This window comes from Myotis daubentonii, chromosome 4 (assembly GCF_963259705.1).
Source record: "Myotis daubentonii chromosome 4, mMyoDau2.1, whole genome shotgun sequence".
In the NCBI taxonomy this organism is placed as follows: Eukaryota; Metazoa; Chordata; class Mammalia; order Chiroptera; family Vespertilionidae; genus Myotis; species Myotis daubentonii.
The window spans coordinates 116840179-116858984 of NC_081843.1; the positions used below are offsets into that span (position 1 = coordinate 116840179).

General features: G+C 52.6%; 1 protein-coding gene across 3 annotated transcripts in view; it reads left to right on the top strand.

Annotated features, from left to right (window-relative positions):
- Positions 1-18806, top strand: part of RAB3C (RAB3C, member RAS oncogene family) — a 54590-nt gene that overhangs the window by 11352 nt on the left and 24432 nt on the right. The gene's annotated exons all lie outside the window — the stretch shown is intronic.

Genomic DNA, 18806 nt, shown 5'->3' on the forward strand with positions numbered 1-18806 from the left:
GAGCACCATGAAGCCTTCCTCTCCACCTTTCTAACCCACAGACCAGCAAAGTGGGTCTCACCTGTGATGCCACAGGACGCAGGCAAACAGCCAAATGCAGGGAAGCGAAGTCTGTCCCTTCAAAAATCCCAGCTGCAACCTCAGGCGAGGTTGATTTACACTTCACAGACTCTGTGTCCTCAGCCCTAATAGGTGTGTTTGTCCACACAAAGAAAACAAAGCAAGAGGCATAAAGCGTGTATTTTAAACGTGGTTTCCCTGAGCACAAGGAGCTCCATCAGCTTAGAGACCAGCTGGCCTCCCTGCTTCCATCAATAGACCAGGGATTTGTCACCAAACTGCTGGGGTAAATCAGAGTGGCCAGTGAGAGACAGAAGAAATGCAGGTGGGCAGTGGGGCCAAGGTCAGATGGGAGACGAAGGATCAGGAACATGGGTGCACAGGAGAGAACTGCTACGCATTCACGTCTGCGAAGTAAAGCGTAGGCCACCGGTCGGCCATTTCCGTGAGTGCGGGCCCCTTTTCCTATCCATGATGCTCAGCTGCTGACGTCGATTTGAGCTGCAAACAGGCTTTTCCCACGAGGGAGGTTTCTCCTGAGCTGGTTCTGACACCACCTGGTGCAGGTGCTGGGCTGGCCCCAACCCAGGGTGAGCCTTACCGCTCGCAGGAGCTGAGAGACAGGCTGTGGGCAGAGCGCCCTTATGCACATGGCGGTGACACTGGGTGCCCTTCCACAGCTCAGCTCTCGGTGCACAGACTGGCGTCCTCACAGGTGTCTGCAGTGGGTTCCTGCTCTTCCCCTTGTCTAACTGGGGTCTTCCCAGCCCAGCTGCAGTCAGGGGAGAGTGCGGGGAAGTGGATGTGCCCGTGGCTTTGTCATGAGAAGTCTCCTCGCAGGCGGTGCATGGTTGTGCGGTGGCCCTCTTACAGGGCGTGTCCCAGGTGCTGGGGGAAGTGTCTTAGAAGGGGCTTGAGCAGCCGTGAGCGGAGGCGTGAGGAGGCGTGCGGAGTGACCGGGAGTGCCCTGCTGTTGTTCCCACAGCTGGGGCCTGCTTGGTGATGAAGTGTGAGCGCCGGGAAAACAGTGAGGCTGCACAGTTCCCACTGTCTGTTGGCTTCAGGAAGTCATTTATTTGGGAATGTGTTTGACGTTGATGGTGTGCTGTCTCATTGCATTTCCATCACTGCCCGGCTGCTCTTCCCGGTTCATGGTATTTCCACGGACTTCTCCCAACGTGCAAACACGTTGTCAAGATGTGCGGTCATCTTGGCCTGTGCTACCCTCGCTCCTGCTCCCAACACTGATACCACATGTGTGGGACTGGCACACCAGCAGTTCCTTTGTTCTCTGCTGTCTGACACGACGCCAGGAGTGGTAGGGACTCACAGGTAACGGCTTATTGCCCACAGGACACAACTCAGGAGCAGAAGAGAGAAGAGGTGCACAGGACAGTCAATTAGCATATTCCCTCCTTATTGGCTGTGGGTGCTGCCATCATTGCAATGGTGTGGGGTCAATTAGCATATTCCCTCTTTATTAGATAGGATTATAAAGGACACAACTCAGGAGCAGAAGAGAGAAGAGGCGCACAGGACAGAGGGTGGGAGGGATGAGGTGCTGCTTCTGTGTCCCCTCTGGGCATGGGACCTGCACGATGGTGCGCTCTCCCCCCCGACGTGCACACATTTCCTCCTCAGGGTGTGTGGACCTTCCATTCCAGGCCCCAGTGGATTAAAATCACTGGCCATTGCTGATTAACCTGGTATTCAGAACGTCCATTCTAGTCCTTTGATCCCATGGTTTGCTCTTCTGCAAATAGTCCTCGTCCTGAGGCCTTGGAGGGGCCGCCAGGGGTCCCCTTGTGGGCAAGACCTGGGTGGAGGGAGGGCTGTTGTGAGTAGTCACCAACGATGGACCTCAGGGTCTCAGGAGCCTGCACCAGGAGCCAGGAGGAGAGCAGACCTGCGTCTCTGACTCTGTGGCCATATCTCAGCCTCTTGTCTGTTTCAAAGGGGGAGACACAAAGTGGGTTCACAGAAACGAAAACCGTCGTGATTGGTCCAATGCACCAAACGGCTGCAGATATCAATGTAATTCTGTTCACTCTCCTGATTTTAAACTGCCCACAGGAGAGCTACCTTCAGGAGAGGAAACCAAGGTGTAGAGAGGCTAAGAGACGAGGCAGAGCAGGGTCTCAAGTCCAGTCCGCTGGTGCCGGCCGGTCTGGTGCTGACCCGCCAGTTCCGCGAGGCCAGTGCTGAGTCAGGGCAGTTGTGCTGTGTCGGGCCTGCTCGTCAGGCACCCACAGGCCCGGGAGCTCCAACCCGAGGCCAGGCCTCAGGAGGGATTCTGTCAGGAGGCAGAGCTGGGGACTCCCTGTTTCTGCTCCCTGGTGTGCTGCATGGGGTCTCCACACCCACACCCTGGACAGCTGGTTTCCCGCAGCCCACAGCCAAGTACAGCGTGGCTACAGCCACAGAAACGTGACGTTTCTTCTCGGACGTGTCCTTCCTGCTGACGTCCATCACCGCCTGGGAGCGAGCCTGTCTAGAGAACATCGCCGTTCGCCTGCACGAGTCACAGTCAGTGCACGTGCGCTCCCGCTGTCTTCACTGCCTTAGCATTCCTGCACACTTCGGTTTCACTGTCATTTTTATGAGACTCCAATCAAAATTTTCAAGATTTCAGAGACTCCAAGTATTTAGGCTGGTTCCTTTATTACTTTGTATCTATTTAATGCTGCTATGAATATACTGGGGACAGATTCAGTGTGGTTTTTCACTTTAATTATGGAGAAATATCTCACAGCTGGGGCCTGTAATCTTTTGCTTCTAACTTAAAAAGTAGTTAGGCCTCAAGAATGGCCATGTAGAGATTTCTTCCCAGTGAGAAGATCACAAGTCATGCAGCATCCTACACTGAGCACCTCTCCTGTGTTTATTGTCATCGTCCGGGTAACCGCTATGGGAGCCCTGAGCTTAGGGAAGCCTGCAGTAGAGTCTGGCCATTCCTGCCCGGTCCTGTGAGGGCAGCCATGTGTGTGGGTGGCCACACTGTGTGCAGGCGGCCACACTGTGTGCAGGCGGCCACGCTGTGTGCAGGCAGCCATGCTGTGTGCATGTGGCTACACTGTGCAGGTGACCACACTGCGTAGCTCCCTTTCCCCAGGAAAGCACGGGTCTGCATTGTTCACGTCCAGAAGTTGGTGTTGGCTCTGACTATGGGAGACTGGCTTAGAGCTCAAAGGGTGAACTGCATGGAGCAGGTAGGCAACAGGATTATGTGTCCTTAAGAGTCATCATGAGTATTTGCTCACTGTTGCATCTCTTTTCCTCATCGGCACCCTTCCCGCCTTCACTCCTGAGCTCCTTCTGGCTGAGCTCATAGGAAGCATGTCCTCAGGTGGTCAGGGCCAGGGCTGCCACCCAAAGGGCCTGCCTGGTCTGAGCCGTGGTGGTCTCTTGTCCCAGAGATGCCATCTGCTTGTCCACCGTGTGCTCACCAACCACACGATCCGCAGACGCTGTGTCACCGTCGGGTGCAGGAGGTGGACGTGAAGCAGGGGGAAGAGGGTGTTTTAAAATAGAGGCTCTGGCATTACTTAGGGGTGGCCAGGCCGACAGGTCAGCAGACAGCTGCCACCCACATGTGTTGTACTCACGGACCCCGAGCCAATCCCTGGGAGGGTCAGGAGCAGAGGGAGAGACAGCCTGTGGCAAGAGCCCCTGTGGCAGTTTCTGGAGGAGTGGGGAGGCTGTGGGCAGGATTGGGACTGGCTGGCTGCATGTCTCAGCAGGCCCTGGGCACGGGGTCCGGGCTGATGGTGCTGCCCTGGGTGATGTGGGCAGGTGGACGGGGCCAGAGGTGAGCGCCTGGTGAGGGAGGGACTGGGGCATGACTGCTGGATTGGGGGTTTGCATTTGAGAAGTGAACCCCAGTAGGTGAAGCTTCCTGTCTGTGATACTTACTGGACAGGTGGCAGAGACGCAGGTGTGGGAGGAGAGCAGAGGCTGGGTCTGCCCAGCACGGCTACCAGGGGTCGGCCACCATCGCTGCATTTGTCAGAGACTGAGAGGCAGGCCGGAGAGGAATGCCTTTTAGGGGAGATATAAACCATGTCGTTTCATTTTAGCCAATAGGTCTGTCTTCCTCTTTTAAGAAAAAATACAGTAGTTTTGCTAACTTATGAATTATGTTGGCTGTGTAGCTCCACTGACATTCTTCATAACATTTTTTAGTAGGAAAGTGTGTTCTAAATTCTGAATGAGAACACTGAAGTTAATACCTGGAAGTCTGCCCGTTCTTAAGACTGAGACTCCATGTAAGAGAAAAGTAGGGGAGTTCTTTGGGAATTTCGGCGTGAAGTAGATGAGGAAATCGGTGATCAGTCCCTGGGGCTGCAGGAACCCTACTGTGGATACCGAGGTGAGACCAGCCAGGGTGCTCTCCCCCCGACTTTTCTTGTGTTGTCCAGACGGATCCCTGTTTCTCAATAGCATCTCCTGGGCTCACTTGCACTGTAATTAGCAGGGCTTGTTCCTATTTTCCTCGCATAAGTGCGCGAGGAGGTGAGAAAGTCTGACGGGCAGGAAAGTGTTCACGTAGCTCCGACTACATCCGATGACTTGTGAGCTCAGCTTCCACCTCTCCGTGCGCTGAAGGCCAACTACCCGCTCCCCAACACAGCCCTGGGCTCGAGTCCAGTTCACACATCATCAGCTCCATGCCATGAGGCTACTGTCTGACCCAGCTTCTCACAATATGTCCTGTTACTCTACACTTATCACTTCATAGGAGAGCATTGATTTTTGGGAAATTACAGTCTTGCTTTGTCAGTGGAAACACTTTGATGTAGATGACATTGATGGTTGTTTTAATTAACTTCATAATCTGCATCCACCCTTCATAATTTGGTAACATTGTAGCCAATGTAACTTGCATTCCAATTTTTATGAAATAATTAAATAGAAGATCAATTCCTGAAGACAAGGTAGAAAGAGAAAAAGATTACACTTTACTTGGGCCCTAAAAACAGCCACAGGCGTCAGCAGCAGCAGAGGACCAAGCTGGCCGGAGAGCGCCGGATGGGGTGTGTCCTGCACCCTGAGGCCACGGGAAGGGCTTCCGTGTGGGAGTCACACGGGTTTCACAGCATGATGGTCTCCGAGGCCAGGACTTCCATCACCTGCTGGTGGACCCTCCGCTCGCCCGTACCTGGGAACCTGAGGTTTCAACGTGACAGGCAGTAGGTCCCTGCTCTCCTGGGCTCCTCTGTAATTGGTAATTAGCTGTTCAGACGGACCATTGGCCAACCTGCCACATTTCTGTTTGCAAATTTAGGCAAATTGTTTCCAGGAGAAAACATGCATTAAAGTGCCTGATTGGGCTGCAGGTGGAAGCGGGATTGAAAGCAGTGATTTCCCACCTTCCAGGCTCTGCAGGGACCCCTAAATGCCCTCCTTAAACCGCCTGTTTGTGACCCGGCTCCTGAGAGGCTTCCTGCCTCTCGGTTCACTAGCTTCTAGGGCAGCCGTGGGCAAACTACGGCCCGCGGGCCGGATCCGGCCCGTTGGAAATGAATAAAACTAAAAAAAAAAAAGACCGTACCCTTTTATGTAATGCTGTTTACTTTGAATTTATATTAGTTCACACAAACACTCCATCCATGCTTTTGTTCCGGCCTCCGGTCCAGTTTAAGAACCCATGGTGGCCCTCGAGTCAAAAAGTTTGCCCACCACTGTTCTAGGGGTTCAGCTCATTTTTATTCCCTGGGGAGTTTCCTGGGGGCAGCAGGACGAGAACAATGAATTAAGTACTGGCGTGAACCGTGTCCTTGGTTGTAAAGAGCACAGCACCACGAGGGTGGAGGATGCTGGTACCTCCACGCGCTGCTCTCCTGGGCTCCTCTGTAAACGTCCCTCTGAGCAGAGCTGGGCTTCCTCCACGGGAGGGTGTGTGACACAGGAGCAGTGCCTGCTGTCCTCGTCGCCATGCCTTGAATTTGACTGGGGCTGCGTATCGTACCCTCGTGGGCAGTGTGGCTGGTGACTAGACTTAACTAGGTTAAAGCAACCACCAGAGTGAGTCTGAGAAGTGCAGTTAAAACTCAGTTAAAAAGAGGCAAATCTGCGTTGGGAAGTCTACAGGCCAGGAGCCCAGCAGGTAGAACGCCCAGCCTGGAGCCGCTGGGTGCAGCCTGTGAGTGCTGTCTTGTGCTCCGTCGAGCTAGAGCCTGCGGCTGAATGCCCCGCCCCTTGGAGGTCTGGTATCTGTGACTTAGTCACGGTGCAGGCTCAGCGGGTCAGCATGTCTAGAGCCAGTGCTAGGGTGGCAGCCAGAGCTTCCCATCAAGCAAATGGCTGAATAATAGACATCGCCGTGGAAACGCACGTTCGGCTGGACCAGATGCATGGCTCAGCAACAGCCCTGTTACTCAGCATTCCCGTGTTGTTCCCATTTCGTAGAGAGAGCTGAGGGACAGGTAGTTTATTCTGTGCCCAGGGACACGGATTCCAGCCATGCTCCTCAGATTGCAGGTGGCCGGCAGAGCCGGAATGGGAACCTGGCGGCCTGTGCTCTCAGTCACCACACTCCCCATGGACCAGCCCAGCGCTGGTCGGGGAGGTCCCAGAAGTTTCACAGCATAAACAACGTAAACAGTGGTTCTCTTCTCCATCTCAGTTTTGAAAATATTGAAACAATGACCCTAAGAATATGAGTTAGCTCTTCCCCTGAGTTTCAAGGAAAACTGTTATTCATGAGGTTTCCTGGGGAAACCCTGTCAGCAGGGCCAACTTCACACTAGTAACCCATCTGCACCGAGAACTAAAGTGAGTGGGCCAACCTCACCTGGGGAGCACCTGAGCCCACACCTGCCTGCAGGACCCACACCGGCTGCAGGACCACACAGGCCACAGGACCCACACCAGCTGCAGAACCCACACCGGCTGCAGGACCCACACCTGCCTGCAGGACCCACACCGGCTGCAGGACCACACAGGCCACAGGACCCACACCAGCTGCAGGACCCACACCGGCTGCAGGACCCACACCTGCCTGCAGGACCCACACAGGCTGCAGGACTACACAGGCTGCAGGACCCACACCAACTGCAGGAGTCTAGGACCCCAGCCTGTGGCAGGCAGAGGCCAGAGGGTGTGGGCAGAGTGAGGGTGTGGGCAGAGTTGGTGCCTGGCTGGGGCTACAGAGATGTTACCAGCAGTGCTGACACTACAAATTAGATTTTCCAGTTTTCAGGTCTCATGCCACCTTATCACAGTGCCTCTCAGGGCTGCAGGAGCCACCCCGTCGAGATAAGGGGAAGGAGGGACGTGGCAGGTTGTGGGGGGAACTGTCAGAGGGAAGGAGGGAAAGGGACGCCAGGAGCTGCATCAGTGAAGAAAGAAGGGGTGAATGGGGCCTGGACGGTGTGGCTCAGTGGGTTGGGCATCCTATCGTGCACTGAGAGGTCATGGTTGGGTTCCCGGTCACGGCACATGCCCGGGTTGCAGGCTCGATCCCCAGTAGGGGACGTGCAAGAGGCAGCCGATCGACGATTCTCTCATCATTGATGTTTCGATCTCTCTCCCTCTCTGAAGTATATTAAAAAAAAAAGTTTAAAGAACTTCTCAGGACAAGGCCAGGGAAGAGGAGGAAGCAGGAGCTACCAGCTTCTGTGAGGTCATGCAGGGGACTGGTTCCCCCTCTGCAGCCCATCCCTCTGCCGCCCATCTGCGAGTCCCTAAGGGCCGGGTGGGTGTGGTCCTCTCTCCTCTGGACTAGGAGGTGCTGGGCAGGTTTCGGGTGATCAGTGACTCGCTGGAACTGAGCAAATCGTGCAGTGTGTCTTCATTTCCGTTTCTGTTTCCACCCTAGAGGTGGCAGTGCCTGGGTGGTTCTGCTGAAGGCCTTAACCCTCAGCACTCATTCACTGGGGTTTCTATCTAGACATGAAAGGTCTAGGGAACCAGGCCGGCCACTGTGAGGCAAGGAGAACTGCGGTGCTGCCCAGCCCTCTGGTCTGGCCGTCTCTGCATGCGCATCGCGCGTGTGTGTGCTCACAGTGCCCGACAGACACAGACGAGTAACCATCGGCAGGTGTCCTGAATGGTCTCCATTTTAGGGCCAATTAACGGAAGTTTCAGCAATTACTCCTATGACGACCTGTGAGTTCTATAGCTGTTTGTGTCTGTCTTTTCTTTGTTTTTTTTTTTTTTTAATTCTCATCCTCCCTCCTCACCCCAACCCCCATCCCCAACCACTCCCCGACACACAAACGCAGTTTAATTCTTAGGGCAGCTCTCCTTTTCAAGTGGGCGAGAGAAGAGGACTCTTATCAATACTTCTCCTCTGGAAACAGATTGATAGGTAACAGGGTGGACTCTCGCCCACCCAGGACACAGCCCAGTGACACTAACACGCTGAGGTGCGATCCCAAAATGGCATGTGTGCTTTTTTAATGTTGTTTTGAACTAGATGTTCTCTACTCTCTGCTCACCTCTGAAATCACTGGAGAAACACATCAGATAAACCGATTTGCCCCTGATTGGATTAGTGTGAGGAACTGGCCGTCTTGTTCTGTAGCCATCAATGAGTCACTCTCCTCTCTTCACACAATGAGGTTGTGTTCTGAGGCTGATGGATGCAGGCGCTCTTGGACTAGGGGGATCTGTCTAGACCAGGGGTGGGCAAACTTTTTGACTCGAGGGCCACAATGGGTTCTTAAACTGGACCGGAGGCCGGAACAAAAGCATGGATGGAGTGTTTGTGTGAACTAATATAAATTCAAAGTAAACATCATTGCATAAAAGGGTACGGTCTTTTTTTTTTTTTTTTTTTTTAGTTTTATTCATTTCAAACAGGCCGGATCCAGCCCGTGGGCCGTAGTTTGCCCACGGCTGGTCTAGACTCACCCGATGCAAACAGTGACCTTTTCAAGGTCAGAGCACCAAGGGCGAGCAGGCCTGCCCCGTTCCGACTAAATAGTCATGTGCTAGAGCAGTTGTTCTCAACCTGTGGGTCGCGACCCCTTTGGGGTCGAACGACCCTTTCACAGGGGTCGCCTAAGACCATCCTGCATATCAGATATTTACATGACGATTCATAACAGTAGCAACATTACAGTTATGAAGAAGCAACGAAAATAATTGTATGGTTGGGTCACAACATGAGGAACTGTATTTAAAGGGCCAGAAGGTTGAGAACCACTGTGTTAGAGCATGAAGACAGCTCCGGGTGGGTGGACACTTAAAAACACAAAGCGTGTGCAGCACAGTAACGAGGGAGTGCGGTTGTTCACAATGTGCATACATCCCCAAACAGGCATTTCCCTTCTTATTGCAGTGTTTTCTATACTCCCAGTTTAGATGGTAGAATATTTAATGTGCGCTTAAATGTTTAGCTAATGTATTTGTCAAAAAAAAAAAATGAATTGCTGTGCCACTTATCAGGATGGGCGTGCGTTTAGAAAATATGTTCTAGTTAGAAAGTAATGTTCAGGGAGAAGGAAGCTGCTGAGGTGATGTTTGGGACGGAGTGTAAGCTCAGGTCTCTCGCCTGCATCTGGGACTGCTTTTGGGTTTAGCATGAGGTTTGGCACCACTCGGCGAGGGACACACGGCGGTGAAGGAGCAGCGGTGGCAGCAAACACGTTCCGTTTGCTCTCCCGTCTTCACTGTGGAGGTGAGAGTGACGTCCCATTCGGATGGAAGGGCGTAAACCCCACAGACAGTCCCCGCTGTCAGCAGTGTCCTGATATGTGGTACACTGTGTGTAGAATTACATGTGCTGCATATTACACACGTGTAAAGCAATATGAAAACCTGTGCCCGAGGATAACGAGGGTGCTTTGCCGAGCGTGAGGCTCTGCCATTGTCCTCATGGCGCTCAAAGGCTCTGTGACCACAGCCCTTGGTACAGAGTGCGTTTCCCTTGTGACCCAGTTCCCACGTCCGCAGACACCCTGGAGTCTGCACTCAGGGCTCTGTGTGATGAGCCTGTGACGCCTCTTGAACCTTACGCTGCTGGTCACGGCTCCCTTCATGCACTTTCTGGCCCCACTGACGATCTATGGTCACGGCCACAGCCACGGCCACGGCGGCTGTGTGCTCGTCCTGCAAACGACCTGCAGACGCCGGACAGAACAGGCCTGCCCCGCCTTCTGCACTGAGGCTGCCTCTTCCCACGCGGCTCACGCTCTCCCATCTGCCAGCTCAGCCCACAGCATGGCCTCCTAGAAGCCTCCCTCGATGTCCTCCACGCAGTCAGCACCACACCCGTGGCAACTGTAACCTCTGCATTCCAGCCCCACCGTCTGCGGTAGCACTCGCCAGGCGGCGCTCTCTCCCTCTCCTCACACACATCATCTACTTCCTTCTCCCTCCTTTCCTCCTTTTCTTTATTTCTTTCTAAAGGAAACATGGGCTTTATTTATTTATTTATCTTTATGAATTTTAGAGAGGAAGGGAGGGGGGAGAGAGAGAAACACACATTGCTGTGAGAGAGAAACAGCAATTGGCTGCCTCCTGCACGCCCCCTACTGGGGATGGAGCCTGCAACCACAGGCATGTGCCCTGACAGGGAATCAACCTGGTGACTTTTTGGTGCACAGGACGATGCCCAACCAACTAAGCCATACCAGCCAGGGCAAAAGGAAACATTATAAAAGATAAAAGTCCTTTGTAAAAATGAAAATACAGGAGGATAAGCAGAAAATAAACCCACTGTAAATCAACCCTCCAGAGATACTAGTAACTGAATGTTTATCCATTTTTACTTAATCACCTTTTGATCTCTAGAGCTACACACTTAGTTCTTAAAGACCAGGGTCAAACAGGAGAACTCTGTCACCTGCTGGGAACAGTCTGGACATTGACCTGGTTAGTGAGTGTAGGTCAGAGGCAGGAGCCTTCACAGGGGCTCAGGGCAGCCGTGTGGGTAACCAGATGTCACCTGTTGGTAAGTGCCGTGGCTTCCGTGGGAGGGCGATGTAAGGGGCCTTTAGTAAAAGGAGACGGGGTGCGCAGAGCCTGTCTGCGGCAGCTAGAGCTGCCCTCCCCGGTGAGCAACATGGAGTGTTTTCTTCGCAATCAGTTTCCCGAGGGCACGTCTTTCTCGGCGTGGTTGTGTCTTAATTTCCGGCTGAGCGCTTTTCCCAGGGATTAAAGCCAGGATCCGAAGGAATCACTTTGTTTCTTCTGAGCCAGGAGCGCATCTGGGTGAGGTGCTGGCTGGCACCCCAGAATCCCTGGCGGGCTCTGCACCCTGTGCCCCGGATTCATCCCTAATGTGGGGGGGGGGGGCAGGAATTTCCACTTTAACTAATTTGGCTGCATAAAAAAGTTTGAGAATCACTGCACTGAAATTCATAAGCTCTTAAAAAATCCATGTACCAGATAGCTTTCTGGGGTCTGCAGTGGGAATGTAACTTTGCCCCTGAAATAAACTTCTGTAGAAAGCTTCGTCTGAAAGAGACCTTAATGTTGTGCGATTCTGTCTCGGCACTGAAACTGGGGAGATGAGGGAGCTCCCCGAGGTGCTGGTGAGTCCGAGGAAGATGGGGCACCCCCTCCCCTGTTCCTGGCAGAACGCTGAATGCAGGTGCACCCCCCTTCTCAGGTTGGGGCATGCTTGGAGGAGGGGCTCACTTGAGCCCTGGGTTCACCAAGCAGATGGCATGTTAGTCCTTGCCATTTACTCTTTAATGGCACATCCTGAAGCCAGTCTCTTTATAAAAACACATTTTATTGTTTAAAGAGGAACATGCGGCTGTAACGTAATTAGATAGCTGCCCAGCGTTGCCGTCTCTGCTAATGGCTCATGCCCGCGTCCCCCCTGCCTGCTGGGCTCTCAGATAAGACGAAGCGGCAGCCCCCACGGAAGGGCTCCCCCAGGATAACCTGCAGGGTGTTCTGTCTCCAGGGAGGACATTCTTCTTCGTCATCCAAGCAGCTGAGTATAACCCACCACGGAGTCCTGAGAGCCCAGGCTCCACGGTAAAGACACAGGAGCCGTGTGGGCACACGGTGCGATGTCACCTACTCGTGGGCCTGAACTAACCAACTGGGAGAAGCAGGGCCAGATGGTGGCTTCCGAGAGCGGGAGGGGGTGAGAGAGCTCGGTGAGGGACGAACCTGCCCCTGGTAGATGCGTAGATTCTGGGATCTCTCGCACAGCACAGCGGTCCTACACAACAGCACGTATTACAAACACCGAGCGCCTGAGGAACTAGATAAGGACAAACCAACCAAAGGGTGTCCCAGTGAAGTGCGCGAGGGATCTCGGCTGGACTCTCCGTCCCAGAGCTGCAGCCACAGAGGAGCTATGCTGAGCGCACAGTGACCTCAGTTTGTCTGAGTCAGCGGCTGTGTGGCTCAGATGTCTAAGGGGGCTCTCCCACCCTCCTGCTAGAACCTCTCCAGGTGACACTCCGTCCCGTCCGAGTAGGAGTGGCCCCTGCTCAGCCCAGGCAGGTGCGTCTGTCAGCAGCGCTGTGCTCGCCGATTGCCCACAGGCTCCCATGGTGCCAGGTCAGACTCAGCCAGGGGTTAGCCATCGAGTCTCCTTGTGCCCGTTTCATGGGTGGTCGTGCCCAGCGAGCAGCAGCGTCATATTTAAGACCAGCGTCTTCGGTGCAGAGGAGAACATAACTATCATTTTTACAATCACATCCTTCGCGCTTCCCGTGGTCTTCAGTGTTTCTCTAACTATCTGGTTACTGGACCTCATGTTGGGTGAAAAGATATTTCTTCAGGGAATCTCTGCTCTCAAAGTACTTTTAGATAAAAAGAAAAAAAACCCGAATAAAATAACTACACATCACGTACGGAATGTTTAAGTTCTCATTTTGTAAGTCAGCAAAGCAATCAGCTGGCCCTGGGCCCTGGGAAGAGAGAATCACTGCAGCAGCAGAAGCCATTGGTCTATGGATTCAGCAGAACCAGAAAATGGAGGCAGCAGCCAGGCTGCCATCTGCTGGGCTGGGCTCTGGAGCCTGTGTGCAGTGAGCTGCCCGGAGGAGGCCCTGGATGACTCTGTGAAACACTGTAAAGTCCCGCAGAAATGTGGGGTCACGGGGTCACCCATGGAGGCTCCCCAGGCTGTGACAGCCGTGTGTCCCTGCTCCCGAGAGCCAGGCGGTGGGCTTCCTGTTTCCCACTGACAGTACTCAGCAGCCCAGATTGCCTCCGGTGTTTAAATGGCCCATTTGCCTGTACTACCTCATTATAGTTTAAAAATAATTTAAGATGAGGGCTACTTATTTAGAAACTAATAAAGGCTTAGACCACCTGAAAGAGAAATGCTTCCATTTCCAGGCTTTGCAGCCTCCCCAGGGTCAGAGAAGCACTTACGCTCTTGCCCGGGCAGGTGCACAGCCCGCCGCCCCAGAGCACGTGGCAGATGCTGCAACCTGTCTCCAGCACCTGCTTCCACATTTTCCCTTCCCGTCCCCTGTGAGCGTGGGCATAGCACTCACTGTCACATGATTTTCCTCCACTACCGGCAGGGAATCATGGCTTTAACCTGGAAACAGTGGAACCCTGAAGGCCCTTTGCCTCCGTGAGGTTCCAACAAAAACTTAAAAGCAAGAATGTGAAACCAGGAGCAGGGTCAGGCGGTGTAAGTGAGGGCTGTGGAGCGGGTGTCGCCGGGTGGTTCGGAAGGACTGGCATCTTCACCCCCCTCCTCCCTGGGGATGGGAAGGAAGGACTGGGGTTCTGCTGAGCCATCCAGATGCAGAGTAACAGCCACTTCCTCTGGGGACTTGCCAGGCGCAGTTCTTTACTGTCATTAAGGAGCAGAGCTGGGCATGAGAATGCACCACCGACAGCAGTTTGTAGCTTAAAGACCTTCTCTCACTGGCAGTTACACTTCAGCTGGGCATTAGCTATTGATTCCCTTTTGGAAATCTGTAAACTGATGCTCAGAGAGGTTCGGTGGTATTTCTAAAGCCTCACAGCATGTGCGTCTCGGAGCTGCTGTCGCCCACACATGGCTGCCTTGGAAAAGGAAAACAAACAAACAGGAAAAAAGCAGGAAGCCCCAGGTATTGCTCCCCAAGTGTGTGCGAGAAGCCTGGTCCTTACCACAGCCTTGAGGAGGCAGACATTGTCCTTGTTTAGCCGGAAGGTGATCAGGAGGGTTTAGTCACTCGGCCAGCTGGGCCCTGGATCGCGCATTTGCCTCTCCTGTGTCAGCGATGGATCCTGCTCTGAATAAACGGGAGCGCCCTCACCCACCCACCCCCACCCCCAGCCTCTCCGGTCCCAGACACCCCTGCACAAGCACAGGGGGACGTCGCCAGCTGTCGGCCCTGCAGCCACCCAGCCTTGGGAGGGTCTGGTTGGAGCCTTCGCTGCCTGTTCTGGGGCAGCAGTAAAAGTCCTGTCCTCTAACCAGAGCACCTGATCCGGGAGCATCTTGAGTTGCACCCATGAGAAGACAGTCACCAGCGTTGAGGGAAGCTCTGAGCTGCCTGCGCTGAGGTGTCTGCGCCCCATGTTCTGACAACGTTGAGGCCCACGGGGGAGTGTGTCCCAAAGATCAGCCAGAAAGATGGCAGAACGGTGCCTCTCTCTGCCTTTGTGGTCATCGTCTCACCAAGCACTCGTGAGTGAAGTCGCCTTTACTCGGTTGGCTGTACGTTTCATTCGGATCCGGAAGCGTTCTCTGAGATTCAGGTCATTTTACTGAAAAGGTCCCCAGCTTCCCTGAGAGAACCAGCTGTGGGGGTCTCGCCGCCGTGGTCAGAGCTCCCCCCACCCCCCGCCCCAGGAAAGACAGTTGCCATGGAAACACCGCCAGAAATAACAGGTCAAGTTCTATCCTTGCGCCTCAGGCTCAGCCTAGTGGGTTTTAGTCAGAAGCGGATGCTGTTGCCAGTGAAGACCTGGGCATCTCAAAGCCCGACACGGGGGATTTGAGGGTAGATCCGCTGGGGAAGGGCCGGTCGGGGACGGTGGACAGGGAGGCCTCCCTGCCGGCCCGCTTACTCCTCTCTTTCCTGACGCCGGGCTAGCTTCCGGTGCCTGAGCATCTGAGAGCGTGTAAATGAATCCAGCCTGACTTTGCACAAGGTCAGCAGGGAAGCAGGGTTTGTAAATTTTCACAGATTAACTGCCTGAGGTAAGGGGAAAACATTTTTATTTCATTCCAAAAATAAACGTTCAATGGGAAAGCATAAAATATTTAAGCATCCTGTTTCCCTCCCTGTTTTTAAGACTCTAGTTCATGCTGCTCTGTGCCTGCCTCTTTTATGGAAATAAAAACAGTAAATGCAGCTTCGGGGAAAGGAACATCGGACAAAAGAAGTGCCGTGTGCAGCCCGCGCTCTGCAGGTTCTGGTGGAGGCCTGGCCTCGTGGCCAGCGTGCGAGGGTCCCCGTGGCAGCGGCTCAGCCTCTGGGTGGAACCTCGGCCACAGGCAGCGGTGTTGCTCCAATATCTGCACATTCGTGCTGAGATGGGAAGATCCATCTCTTTACTTTTCTTACTGATTTTTAGAGAGAGAGAGGGAGAGAGAAACATCAATGTTAGAGCAGAACATCAATCGGCTGCCTCCTGCACCCCCCACCCCACCCGGGGATCGAGCCCACAACCCGGGCATGTGCCCTGACTGGAATTGAACTGGCAGCCTTTGGCTGTATGGGACCATGCTCAGCCAACTGAGCCACAGCGGCCAGGGTCTTAAGACAATAAGATACATCACCTCACCTTTTTCTGACCAGAATTATTTCACATAAAGGGAATATATTAATACATTTTAGCATAACTACATGAATTCACACAGGGAAACTATGTTCAACTCCTTCACAAGTCACTGCTAATTTTCTATCTTTTCTCTTCTGTTAAGCAGTGAGTGTGTGTGGGAAGCTGTGACATTTATATTGCTTTTGCCCTGATCATAAAGATTGCAAACCGGGCTCCTAGGGTCCTAGGGCTGCTGTAATGAAGCCCCAATGGGTGGCTTAAAACTGCAGATATTGTGGACTCGTGGTTTTGAAGCCACGAACCTTTATGAAGGTGTCGGCAGGGCCAGGTCTGTCAGGCTCGGTCAAGCTGTGGCAGCTGCCCCAGTCCTTGCCTTGGTGTCCATGGCTGTGGCTGCATCACTGGACTCTGCCTCTGCCTCTGTGGCGCCCGTGGGCCTGTGTCTGTTTTCTCTTCTTCAAGGGACTGTGTCATAGGATCAGGGCCACACTCTTCCCTGAGAACTTAACTTGTCTCCACCTGCAAAGACCCTATTTCCAAATGAGGTCACAGTCCGTTTCCTAATAGAACCCCTGGCAGTGCTAGGAGGGGACAGCTCACCATGGAGCCGGCGGAGTGGTCTCGGTTGCCATTTTACGTTGCTATGCTCTCTGGTTCTTCAGAAATGATGTTTTCACAAGTTACCTCATCTTTCGTAGACATGTAGAGAATGTGACATCTGATTAATGAATGCTCTTAGGTGTAGAATTTTAAAATGTGCAAAAATATATCTAGAATAGATAAAAGGAATTTAACACATACCTGGCACAGTCCCTAACTGGTAATAGGCATTCACTAAATGTTTATTGAATGAATGAATGAGTCATTATATAGTCAAGATACTGCCCATCATTTCACTTTGCTTTGATAATTCAGAGTAATTCCTACAGGTAAAATGTAGCAAAGTCCAGGTCAAGGGGCCACTCCTGCTTGAATGCTGATGCCCACGGGCTTGTGCGTTTGGACATTCACTGGCTCAGGACGCGTTCTGTGTGTTGCCGTCTCCCCAGCCTCCAGCCTGTGGCCTTTCTCTTTGGGCTGGTGCATGTTGTTCCCTTTAACACATGTGATTACTCTTGTTGACCAGTCAACAACAATGTGCTTTGGTTTGGTCTCTCCAACTAGAAAATTACCCACTTCATCATGTACAGGATTGCCTGCCCTTCAATCTGTTCTTCTCTGTGTGGACATTCAATACATGTGTTTTGATTATGGTGATAGTATTTATGTTTCTTTACTAATGGTTACTTCCATTTTCCATGTAATCCAATACAGAGAAAAGTAACCACCAAGACAAAAACCAAATTACAGTATAGCCCAGACCTTACAAGTGAAAGCTGTTTCCTCAGTATTAAAACTGCCTCTTATCTCTGCAGGACCTCCACGGGGATTGAAAATGCAGCACACAGAGTTTAAAAGAAAAAACACGTAGTATCAGAGAAATAAATTCAAGACAAAGACAAAAATGCCAAAATTCAAACTGAAATGTTCCCAGCTACTATGTCTCAAGCTGCAAATGTTTCCCATTTCAGTCTTTTTCTTGACAGATAGTCAAGTGTTTGCTAATCAAACCTGTCATTAAAGCCAAACATTTTTCTAAAAACCTGATTGAGAATCAAAATATTTAAACCAACTGAAGGGATTTATTTTCTTAAAGAGAGGGAGGCGAAAACCAGCTCCTGGGAGAAAGCTTTCGTTTCAGTCATACTTTCGTCCCTTGTTTTCTCTGCAAGAGATTTCAGGTGGTTCCCATCGCAGGAGCCTGTTTTCATGGAAAATCAGCAGGTGGCCCAGTTATTCGGATCAGCTGGGCAGGGAGCAGCCCAAAGCCAGGGCTTGGAGCCATTTCCCAGCAAAGGAAGGGGAGGGACCGTTCACTCTCCTCCCGCTCCTGCTGCCACCTGTGGTTACGGGAGGGGCAGTTGCCAGTGCTCAATGTTCTTTTCTTTCTAATATCACCTCCGCCCTCATCGTAAATGGCTGATGCAGTGAAGCGCTTTCTGACCCCATTTTCTCCCTGATGTCACAGGAGAGAAAAGCTAATGAGCCTGTCACCCTGAAATGGTTTCAATACCCAAACCATTGCAGGCCAGCTTCAGCTTCGCCGTCCTCTCCTGCCCTTGGAGGGAATTCTCTGTACGTATTTCTCACTCACTCCCCTGCCCGGTGCGTTTCCCATTCTCCCTGAGAGCTTTCCCGTGACAACAACTCCAGTTAGTTAGATGGTGTTTCTGGGTTTAAGACAAAATGAGGGTCCTGCCCCTGCTGGGCCTTCAGAGCTTCTAAAAGCTTTGATGCTCGTTCCTGAACACTGTGTTTGTCCTCCTCTCTCTTGTGTTCAATTGCGACACCTGATGGGTCTCTGCCCTGTGGTTTCCTGTAACATTTCAGTCATGACTTTGCCCTGCAAAACCTCCATGTGCTCCGTGCGGAATTGGTGTGTTTATGACACCGGGGCTGGTTCTTTACTGTCAAAATAAAATTAACGTCTTTGCCCTGACTGGTTTGGCTCAGTGGATAGAGCGTCGGCCTGCAGACTGAAGGGTCCCGGGTTCGATTCCGGTCGGGGGCATGTCCCTTGGTTGCGGGCACATCCCCAGTGGGGGTGTGCAGGAGGCAGCTGATCGATGCCCTCTCCCTTCCTCTCTGTAAAAAATCAATAAAATATATTTTTAAAAATAAAAATAAATAAAATTAACATCTTTGAGGGGAGCCACAGGGAAGAGGTCAGGAGGAAGAGGTGACGTCATTGTCCCCCCGCACACGATGAGGATGTGCCTGACGGGGGAGAGGGCACCGAGCCCCAGCGCCTCTCCAGGCTGTTTCTGCGCTGGGATGGGTAGAGGATGCTGTGCGGAGGGCGGGAGGGGGCGGGTCCTCGCCTGTGAGGAAGCTGCTCAGTTGCTGCCAGAGGATCTTTTACCTGGAGAAGAAGAAGGTTCATTCACAGTAGAAAAGGGATTGATAGACAACTGGGGATCTGGACTCACGTCGCTGTGGGAGTTTTAAGACAGAATGAGTTGTTATGAGTTGTTCTGTTCCCTGATGAGCTAACT